At 41.4% G+C, this 11,709-nt stretch overlaps 1 protein-coding gene across 4 annotated transcripts in view; it reads left to right on the top strand.

Moving 5' to 3' along the window:
• Positions 1–11,709, top strand: part of LRMDA (leucine rich melanocyte differentiation associated) — a 1,028,511-nt gene that overhangs the window by 208,917 nt on the left and 807,885 nt on the right. The window lies entirely within an intron of this gene.

Genomic DNA, 11,709 nt, shown 5'->3' with positions numbered 1-11,709 from the left:
GAATGGTCAGCCAGATCGTAGACGTTGTGGGATGTGAACAAATCCTGGGAAGATAGAGAAGGGAATGTAAGTGGGGCGGTTGGGAGGAAGCATGGTGGGTACCGGTGTGCTGGGACAGTGCGAAGCTACTGTTGAACAGCTGAGTAGGGCTAGGGAATAGAGAGCCATGGCGGCCAGGCAAGCATTGGCCCTAGAACCAGAGGGCACAGTGTTCAAATTCTGACTCCCCCACTTTCTAGCTGTGTGATCTTGGGGAGTTTACCTCTTTGTTTTTCAGTTTTCTGATGCATATAAAGGGGATAATAACAGTACCTATCTCTTAGGATTGTGGGGAAGGGGAAATGTGTGCTTGAGTAGAGGAGGGACAGAGTGGAAGCAGTGTTTGACATGCATTCAAATTTGGTTCTAGGGTAAGAGATGGGAATTAGGAAAGCAGACTGGGGAGCTTGTTTAAGCAAGTTAGGTGCAAGGTAATGAGTCTTAGACTAAGGTTGGATCCTAATAAAGAAGAAACATGTACTTGTTTTCTTGATTTTTTTTTTTCTTACTGTCCTTTGCTTGGACTGTAGAGAACATTGGTGTCTATACCGTGCTGTGGTTTTATAAGCCTTTTTCTAAACAGTACATGCTGAGAGGGGTATTTGTGAGCTGGGAGTGTGGACCCTGCCAAATATGAGCATTTCCTTTCTTCCCCTTCTCTCTGCCTCCACAGTGTTGAGACTTTTTTGTACCTATTCCAGAAACTTCTAAATAACTTTGGAACAAATAAAATTATGGATGCAAGTTATCTGGAGAGAGACCTCAGCTTGCACTTGCAGATAATGTGGGGTGACCAGGCAAAACTCCAGTATAACCTGGAGCTGCATTAAACGAAGTAGGATGTGCTAAGTCTTTTTTGCTCCATGCTGCATGAATGAGATCCTTGTTGGAGCTCTGGAGTTGCTTACCAGAGTTCAAAGAGAGTATGGAAAAAAAATGGGAGGTGGGACAGGCTGGTGGAAAAATGATTCAAGGGGTAGAAAATAGATCTCTGAAGGAAAATCTTGTAAGGTTGGTATGTTCAGGCTAGAGAAAGAAGAGATAGAGTGTGAATTAGTTACTACTCTAAAACAGCAAAGAATTTTTTAAATGGAGATCTGTGTTTCTCAAAGAGTATTCCATGGAACCCAAGTCTTGGGGAAGAGGGCAGCTTTTAAAGTCATGTCAATTTGGGAAGTGATGTGCTTTATGCCCCTGTGGACAATTCACAAAGCACATTAGCTCTTCAACGGTCTGAAACTTTCTAAAGAAAAGAACCGCATTCTACTTTGAGGAATATAGAGTATTCCAAACATTTTCAGTTATTTTTCTAACACCTTTGGAAAGTGCTATTTGAGAATTACTAAGGTGATTAGAATAAAACAAAAAATAAAAGGCTCGGGGCATGAGGCCAAGCATCGTGGTGATAATATATTACAATTTTCTATTGGGGAAAGCTTTGGTGGTTTTTTTGTTTTTGTTTTTGTTTTTGTTTTTGTTTTTGTTTTGTTTTGGGTGCTGAGGGAGAAGAGAATATAGGTGGGCACTTGTTTGAGGCCCTTTGCTGGCCTAGGTGCAGGGGTCACCTATCATGGTGCTTTTCAGTCCTGGGGACTTAGAAGCTGAGTGATGGGGACTCAAGTTTGAGGCCAGAATTTTTGTCTGTTGGTGGATGGACAAGGTCGACAGGGCTGGTCCCGGGAGCAGGAGGGGGGGTGGGTGGCCCCTGGCACTGGCTGGGAAGTGGCGAGCACAGACCTGGTCTCTGCTGAGACTGGCCTGGGGAGACGCGTGGCAGCTTGCTGTACAAAGTGCATTTCTGTGGGTGTCAAGGGCCAGTCATCCTCACAATTGGGTGACAGTGGTCCAGGGGCTAGTAACTCACTGTGGGCTTTAGGAAGTTCAAGAACTGGAATTTGGGAGAAGGATTCCAGGTTGATGGCACTGTCTTCATCAAGTATGCTGATTCCCTTTCCAGTTTTGGCTTAAGAGCCAACTTCCCATTTCTCTTTGTTCTCTCTTTGCCTTTCTTTCCCTCCCTGCATCTTTCTCTTTTTCTTTCTGCCCTTCCCTTCCCTTCCCTTCCCTTCCCTTCCCTTCCCTTTCCTTTCCTTTCCTTTCCTTTCCTTTCCTTTCCTTTCCTTTCCTTTCCTTTCCTTTCCTTTCCTTCCCTCACTAAGTCCACCTGCTCTGTCATTGATAAATTATTTTTTTTCCTCTTTGCCAGGTGAGGTGCATACCTTACTCATCTGATCCTGGGGGAATCTTTGTTTTCCGAAGTCCTAAATGATCTGTCTCTTTTATTCTCTTCCCATCCCCACAAGAATGTGTACATCTGAATGTTTCTCTCCTATGTCTCTTTGTCTGTCTCTCTTTGCCTCTACACACACACACACACACACACACACACACACAATCTTGAAAGTATAGGGATACACCTTTTGTGTTTCATTTATTGTAAAATATTGCACACATCTGTAATTATATTACTCTTAAAAATAAAGCCTTCATCCACTCTTAACATCTTTTGATGTCCCTTCCCTGCTGACTCTATTTTCTCTTGTTCCCACTTTACGTTAATGTGAAGAGACAGTTGAGTAAATGCACAATGAACTTCAAAACCTAGTAATTGTTTTTCAGAAAGAATGAAACTTGCGAATTAGATATGGATTGTAAAAGAACACCAGGGCTGATTAGTGTTCGTGAGGGGCGCCTGCCGGACGGCTCTGACACCTGCCTGCCAGCACTCTCCAGAAATGCCACCCTTGATGCCTCTGTTCTGCCCATCACAGGATGGGGGGGGAGAGAAGTGGTGGGTGGGAGTTAAAAGACTCCGCAGTGAACCACCTTGTCAGGCTTGGCAATGCATGGGACGCCTGACATAAAAGGCAGCGAGAAACAAAGATGAGTTGCATCCATTTTACAAGCAAACTCTAGTTATCTGTAAAAATAAAATAATAAGGTATCTTTTTTGAAAGAGAGAATGAGTGAGCATTGAAAGGGGTTCACCACGGTTTTGGCTTTTTTTTTTTTTTTTTAAAGGATGTGGAGATAATGAGTTTTTTGAGACTTAGGGGAGGAAAAGAATTCACAAGCCAAGTTTCAAGCTGCTGAAAAATTGCTTTTAGGAAAGGGGGAAAAAAAAAACCCTTTTCCATGCTAACCATCTGCTTGTGTCTTGTTTACTGCCCAGAGTGCCAGTTTGTGCTTATTAATCATGCTTACACAAGTATCTTAATTACTCCCTATGTAGCTGCTCTGTCTTGAACTCAGAAGTTGACCTTTCTCTTTTTATTCCTTTAAATCATTAATCATACACAATCAACGCCAGCGGGGCAGAGCCATGGAGAAGGCTACCCAGATTCTCACACCTCACGCCAGTCCCAAGCAGACCGGCAACGCCAGAGTGACTGCTTCGCCAGCAGCCGGGCGTATCTTAATTAATGACTCTGCTGTGTTGAGACACACGGGCTGAGGGAGGCCGCTCCTGCCACCACCCCTCGGCGCTTCTCCCTGCTTTTCCTCAGTTGCTGCCTGGTTTGAGGAATGACTGCTTTACTCTGCCGAGAACCATAAAGGCCTCTGCTAGGGATTTACAGGCCTGCACACCTAGACTCTGGGAGGATCTGAGCAGAGGCAGAGGGAACTTCTGAGAGAAGATGCTATTTACTTGAGTGGGAGTTTTTACTAGACCGACGCTTCTCGCATCGTGCTATGCATGTGTGTCTGTTGGGGACCCTGTTAAAGCGCAGATTTGTGATTCAGAAGGTCCGGCTGCAATTGGAGCGTGTGAGTCCCTAACAAGCTCCCATGTGACACTGATGCTGCTGACTCATGGACCAAGCTTGGAGTAGTGCAGAGCCCCACAAGTGAGGACAGCTAAGGTCCTCCCTTCAAGCCTGAAGATAGCATGAGGGAGGATAACCTCCAGGAGGATGACACATAGTGATGGGTTCCCCCCCCCCCCCCACTTTGCCTAGATCAGTAAGATTTTGGTGTATGGAAACAGAGTTTCGCTGAAGTGACACGGACATGCACACACGTGGTACCCTTCTCTGGGCAAAGGTTACACATGATATAAAGATTGGCCTTTCACGTGGAGGAAAGAGTGAAATTGGGATTTTTTTACTTTTTCATTGAACTTTGTAAAAAAAATCACTTAAACGGCTGAAAAAATTTTACTCCAGAAAAAAAAAAGTGCTCCAATGTCAAGTAATAATGATAAAAATAAAAAAAAGATTGTGGTGTGGATTTCATAAGACGGGTCCTCAGTTCCAGTACACCAGACAAATTACAGGATGTGGAAGTAATTTTGCCCCCCCCCCCCCCAACTCTGTTCTTTCTGCCTCCTGATTATGATGGGAAGCCTAGAGATAAGAAATATGGGTGGGGGAATGTAAACTGAGGGTCTGTTCTTTTTGCCAGGTTGAATGCTGTTCTCTTAAAGGGGAGGAATTTAGCCTCTTCGGCAAAACAGCTTGAGTTTCTACCCACTGTTGTTAATTTTGCTCTTAAAAGCAGGAGCTACGATGTGCAAAGTTGTATGGTAATAATGTGCATGTTAGAATTTTGGTTGATGCTCCCCACAGTGATGACACAGGGATGAAATAAATTTGAAACACATTTTTTTTTAAAGATTATATTTATTTTAGAGAGAGAGCAAGAGAGAACATGAGCAGGGGTGAGGGGAGGGGAGCTGCAGACTCCCCGCTGAGCAGGGAGCCTGACATGGGTCTCCATCCCAGGACCCCAGGACCTTGACCTGAGCCAAAGGCAGATGCTTAACCGACTGAGCCACCCAGGTGCCCCAAAACACATTCTAAAAAGGGCCTGGGCTTTGCATACTACATCATCAGAAGCTGGGTGGGTTCTGTACTGATGCGAAGGGTTTTGCTATTGTAATCATTTGGAAAGAAACATACATGGAAACACATTTTAACTAACTTTTGTTACTTTCCATTTCATCTAAGAGTGGGGTGAGAGGGTCAGGGCGAGAAGGGATTTGATTAAAAACAAAGTCTTAAGAAAAAGCAACAAATCTGTATTAGTGAAAAATCACCTAATTAATTCAGATAAAAACTTTGTCATTCCACATGCAATAAGAGTACACGGTTAACTGACTTTATTATTTACATTAAAAATTACTTGTTCGTGAAGTAAAAAAAAAAAAATCAATTACCCTGAATGAGGTGAATTAAGAAAATATTTCATCAGTGTAGCTTGTCTTTTCAACTGGCTGCCTTTTCAGAGTTTCTTGTTGATTTATGAAGTGAAAATTCTGTCTTGTCTCTGGTGAGGACGTTCTGTAGCCTTCCTACATAGTTTTGGTATTTGGGTATGCTCGTGTTTTTGGCAGCCTGGAGAAAATCCTGGCCGAAATGACAGAAGTACATAACTCACTTTCATCTGGTAAAGTAATAATTAATTAGAACTCTGGACATGAAGCATTTTGAGAACTGGATCTGGACGTCTTGCATAACCATGGTCTGCTGTTAAACCCTTTATAGAAGCCTCTCCTTGATCTTGGAACTTTGTACGGACTTGAGAGCAAGCTGATTTAAGTGTTGAGAGCCTGGTTTGGCAAGAGTTGTGTTTATGCTTTTCTCTCTTGAAGGCCATGGATCTGACCCCTCCAAGGAAGCCAAGCTATTTTTAGGGAAAGGCTAGAGTGGCACTTTTCATAGAGAACTCTTGGGACAGGGGTGGGGGTGTGCTGAATCCTCATGAGGATCCTGCTGTCTTTGGGCCAGGGCCCTGCTGCTTCCATTAGTGGATGTCAGATTTGCTATGATGGGAGAAGATGCTATAGGAAGCTTATGAAAGCCCTCTGTCTTAGAAAAGAGGGATTTCTTGGTTATCAGTATCTAATTTAGTTGGTCTGGGGTGGGAGCAAGGGAAATCTGAGGTTTCTAAAGTAGCACCCCAGGTAATTTTAATGTTCATCCTGGGTTGAGAACCACAAAGTAAACCTTAAGTCTGTTTTGCTCAGCTTGGCCTTTTTCATTCTCTAGCTGCTATATATCTCTGGAACCATATCAGTTCAGATTATCATGTTCAAGCCCTAAAGACAAAGTGATAACTTAAGCAGGTCATCTGCCTTGAGATACCCACAGTCTATAGAGAAGGGTACTCTATGATACCAGTTTAACTGCTTTGGACCTGGGCTTTGCCCATCTTGTCCTGTCTCTGGCTTTCTTGTCTTGGGTCTTGTCTTTTGGCTCTGCCTGCCATTTAGTGCATGGCTGAGATTTGTTAGCTGTGTTAACTTTGTAGGTCTAACTCTGGGCTCAGTTCTGACCCATAGTCCCAGCATGGTGTGATAAGTGCTATAAGAAGGATGGATTCTATGGTGAAGACTGTTGTGGAAGTTCCAAGTAGAACAAAATTCAATATTTGTCTTAACTATAGAATATATTCAGGTGATCTATTCTCATGATTTTTTTTTTTTAAATCGGGGACCTTCCTATGTCTCTAATAATCCATAAAGTATACTTTGGCCAATGCTGTTTTAACTTCTGGGACTTAGTCCAGCCTCCACTCTAGCTAATGTAGCTGTTCCTATGCTTAGTCTAGACCACTGATCGTGTTCTGCCCATGAGCTCATTGGATCCTATGTATCCCCTCTTTTTCTACCAGCCTTCCCACTGGACTCCAAAACCATGTGCTACCTCCCCTTCCTATACTGACATTGACAAACACCAAGTGACAAAAACTTTCTTGTACAGTCATGTGGTAGCATCATTCATTCATTTATATTTGGCAAATCCCTTTATTAGATGCTAGATGGAATTGAATTCAGGTCTGCAGGAATGTTGAGCACCAACTGTATGCCAGGCACTAGGCTTGGTACTACGGATACAAACTTGGGTGGTATTCTGACTTGCCTGAAGAAACTCATGTTCTGACAGAGAGCCTAGTGGTTTTGGACCTATGTCATACTGTGTTCTAGGATATGGGGGGAGGGTTTGGGAAGCAAGGGATACAGGGTGCTTACAGGAGCTCCACTAAGGACACTAACCCAATTTAAGGGCATCAGGGAGCTATGCATGGAGGAAGGAATTCCTGAGCGGGGGTTTGGAGGATAAATTGGAGAAACTAGGAAGGGAAGGGGACAGGGAAGTTTGTTCTTTCAGGGTAAAGGAATGAGAAAAGGCAAAAATGCCTGCAACACTATGGCAAGGTGAAACAAAGTTGAAGGCACGGTACTACTTGATTTTGAGGAAATGGGATATACATACTGAAAATCTACCTGAATATCTGGAAAAAAAACATATTCAACCATAAATTCTTTTTTTTTTTTTAAGATTTATTTATTTTAGAGAGGGTAGGGATGGGACTAGGGGGGTGGGAGAGAGAGAGAGAATCACAAGCAGACTCCCCCTTGAGCACAGACCCCGACACAGTGCTCCATCTCAGGATCCTGACGTTATGACCTGAGCCGAAATCAAGAGTCAGGTGCTTAACCAACTGTGTTACCCAGGCAGCCCTCAACAATAGATTCTTAAGAGTATCCACTGTATATGGTAATTTTGAAGGGAAATGTGAAAATGGAACCACTAGAAGAGAAAGTATGGGGAGTCAGACCCAGCAACTCTTTGAGACTTAAGTGTTATTTCCAATTTCCAGACGTGGAAATTGAGGCTCAGAGAGGTTTAGTAACTTGCTCAGGGTCACCCAAGTACTATTTATTAGAGCTGGAGTTGAACGCATATTTGGATGTAATAAAAAATCTCCATAACATAATGGGTCTTTGCACTGGGATTTGACGGAGAGGAACCTGAAGGTTCTTTATCTGACATTTGCTGGAATAGTTTCTTCTTGTGCCAAGTCATGGTCTCTGAGGTTTCCGCTTTCAGTGGTAGAATGCTGGCCTTTTAGAATATGAAGGGACCATTGAGATCTATTTACAGATGGGGAGACAAGGCGTAGAGAGGATAGGTGATTTGTCCGAGCTGAGTAATGTGACAGGTGGGGCTGCAACCCAGTCAGCTGGTGCGGTATACACTGGTGTTCTATCCATTCTAACATGCCATGACATTGGCAGGAGGTAGTGTCCTCATTCGTTAACATTTGCCTCCACTATATGTCAGTTCTTCATGCTGGAATCATCATAAGCTGCTGTGGTTACAGGGGTAAGAAACACTTTGATCTTCATGAGAAATTGACAAAAATCCCAAAGTTCTGAAAATGAAGGTTTATAAATAAATTTGTAGTGGGCTAGCTTGGAACTAAGTCTGACCTGAAGTGATGTGAAACTATAATCTTTATCTCACTTAGTAATATTAGGAAAAATTGTGAAAGACTTTGGCAACAAAAATTCCTGGGTGTTCTAAGGCATGTTTTTGGATTATCTATGCTTGTTGCTGTCTTCCAGTTATTTTGTAAAACTAAGTTGTAAGAAACTGATAATAATACAAATAATTCCTTCCCATAGAAATGCAAATGAATTGTCCTGTATTATGCAACTGTTTGTTTCCCTGTGGTTACCAGCTTTGTATCTATTTGTAAATTCATTTTAGCATTCCTGATTTTGTTTGTGTGGTACTTGGAATTCTCCTTTGAACTGGTACATCTTACTGGTTGATACATTAATGAATTTTGTTAAATAATTTACCTGTGTTCATTTTATATTTGTATGAGAGTCCTGATTTTACATTATTTGAACATTTTTTATAGTATGAATATCCCTATCTATCACTTTAGAAACGTGAACACTTGCTACGATTGTTAGCTCATATGCAGCATATAAACTATATTACATTTCTACATTTTTGAAAAACTGAATTTATATGCATACACAGAGGTATACAGATATTTATCTGTGTGGGTGTGAATGTGTCTGTGTATGTATATATAATATATATATAGTGTATGTGTAAATATATAAATATATATGTGTATATATATAAATATATAAAATCCAGAAAGATTTCAAACAGGAGACTATAGACCTGTGGTACATTGTTACTTTTATTATCCTTTTCATGGTGTCAAGTCAATACAGTCACAATTTACTTAGTAGTTTGAGAAAACTAAAACCTAATGCAAATGAAAAAAATCTTTCAATTGTGAATTTTCAGGGCAAGAAAGAAGTTACCAGCTATAAGGAAACGAGTAAGAGTTCAGTGTTTTGGTAGCTTGTTCTTTTGATACTGCTAGGCCAACCTGTTGAACAGCACATTAAGAATAAGACAGGTGCACAAGCAGGCAGCAGGATTGCATAGCAGTACTCTCTGATATGGTGTTTTTTAAGGCAGATGATCCAGATTTATTTATGTATGTACAGCAATGAAATGACTTTTTTTTTTTTTTTTTAAATCTTACATAGAGATTAAGGCTCCAGTTAGGGGCATTTCTGATTATTATTGGTGGGACCATTCTGACCACTCTAGGGACCTGAAACAGTCCAAACACCCACACTCTTTACCCTTCTTTCTACTTGTTTGCCCCACACTTGGGAATGGAGCTGTATAGTTAAATCCTAAAATGTCAGAGCCCAAAGAGTTCTTAGCATCTCTGAATCTAAGCCCCTCTCTTTTCCTCTACTTTTAATTAAGCCAATTAATGACTTATTTTTTAAGCTTATTATTAAGACCTAAACCTAAAAACATAAATTTCTCATGTCTGTAGATTCCCAAGGATATATCCATGGATCCTGGCTTGAGAAATAAGTACTGGTTCGATCAATCAGTTATGCATGTTAACTCTAGTTAACTGCCTCTTTTCTGGAAGGAGGCTGGGATGAAGAGGAGGAGGAGTGGCATGTATGGATGTGGAAATCTGTAATGCCTTGCTCTCCAAGAAACCTAGAACTGGGAAGTGAATGTTTTATTAGTTTTGTGCTATAATGTAATACAACCTTCAGTAGAAATAAATATATTGGATTAATGCAATATTTATTATGCCCCTATTTTCCCTACTTCAGTTCTATATTTGGCAATTATTTGTCCTTATCTAATGATTTTATAATACCACTAAGAATGAACTTTTAAGAATATAGATTACACTGAATGCATACCTTTATTGAGTGGGGTTTGGTTTTAACTTAAGTGAAGGTCTCCTGCTGGACTGTCTTTTTTGTCAGAAGGGGTGTTTACTTTGGTGAATGGAGCTTTAGAGCCTATATTGCTTAGAATCAGAGAGCGGGAGAAATCCATAGATATTTGGTACAAGGTCCTTATTTTAAGTACAGATGAAGAAACTTACTACTTTTGTTTTTAATTAGCATGTCTTTCCTGTTCAGTCTTTAAAGTAGGATTTTGCTTTTGCCATTAATGCTAACTTGGGGCCGGGTTGTTACGAATAGATAACTGAAAAGAAAGCCCATCCTTGGTCCATTAAAAAACTATACCACTAATACCAGCACCTGTCCCCTCCATTCCCTTTGTTAATTCTAAAATCAACATTAAATACAAAACTTCTAGAGCCTCTCCTGGAGCTGTAGGAGCAACCGCTTCAGAAGAAGGGCTGCAGAGCTGAAACTTGAGTAGCGTGTTGGCAGTTCCACTCCTACCTGTGATCCGAACCATTCTTGTCTGAATTACTTTGCAATAACCCCTGCGATGCCTTGTATCAGGCTGTATTGCTGTTTTTGTGAAAGGCTCTTTTCCTCAAGTAGACTGGAAGCGTGTTGTGGGCGGGATCTATGTCTCCAGCTTTTTCTACTTTGCATAGTATCTTGGCAAACACATCTTGTTCACATGCTGTGATTCAGTGGAAGCGGCTGCCTGGGATGTTGTATTGAGGACCCTCACTCTTGCCTCCTTGCAAGTGTGCCCTAATCAATCATCAGGGTCTGCCATGATCACAGGCATAGGAAGTGGTGGTGGACCGGCACCCCGGGTCTGCCAGTCCATTGCAGGCCATCAGTTTACATTTATTGATTGGGTCAGGGATTTATATTGCTATTCTTAGATTTAGTTCCCAAATGTAAATATCATGAATTCATGGCTTTTTTTTTTTTTTTGTCTCTCTGTGTGTGTGTGTGTGTGTGTGTTTTCCGTTTTCCCTCCACTTTTTTCCTCTAGTGACTATATCCTAAAGTCCAGGAACAGTGCCTTACATAAAGTTAGGCACTCAATAAAATTTTTTCCCCACAAATGAATTACAAAGGAAAAGGAACCTTTGTACTAAACTTCATTTAAGTATGAACTTTTAACTAGTGATCTAACAATATATCGTTAATAAAATAGATTACCTCAACTTTCTTAAAGTGTTCCAGCGTGAAGATTGGGGTAGTAGGAATGTGGGAACTCCTGCGAATAAATCCATTGGAAATTGCTGCTTTGCCAGTTTATGCAACAAATAGGTATAAGCAGCTACTCTATGCCAAGTGTTCTCCTCCCTACCCTCATGGAATTAGTCTAGTAGATTCCTTCTTGCCCACGATGTGGTCAGGATTAAATTGTGGGTCAAGTTTGTAAATATCTCTTAAGGCATGTAAGGGCTTAAACAATGTATTAACTCTGAAGGACTTCCATTTTGGTGTAAACTGTTGATAAGTACATGCTGTCAGCTGCTAGCATTCTCTGCTTCACCTGTTTAGCTCTTTATATGGCATTTGGGATCCCCACAAAGACCTCTTTGGTTTGGCAGGTCCTTTCATGTATGAACTGGTATCACTCCCATTTCTGAGGGTATGGATTTGCTCTTACTCTGTCACACTGTTGGTGTTGGGGTCTGTACTTGGAA

Source organism: Ursus arctos, unplaced genomic scaffold, assembly GCF_023065955.2.
Source record: "Ursus arctos isolate Adak ecotype North America unplaced genomic scaffold, UrsArc2.0 scaffold_7, whole genome shotgun sequence".
Lineage (NCBI taxonomy): Eukaryota > Metazoa > Chordata > Mammalia > Carnivora > Ursidae > Ursus > Ursus arctos.
The sequence above is the reverse complement of the archived record's forward strand: the minus strand, read 5'-3'. Positions and strand labels throughout refer to the sequence as shown.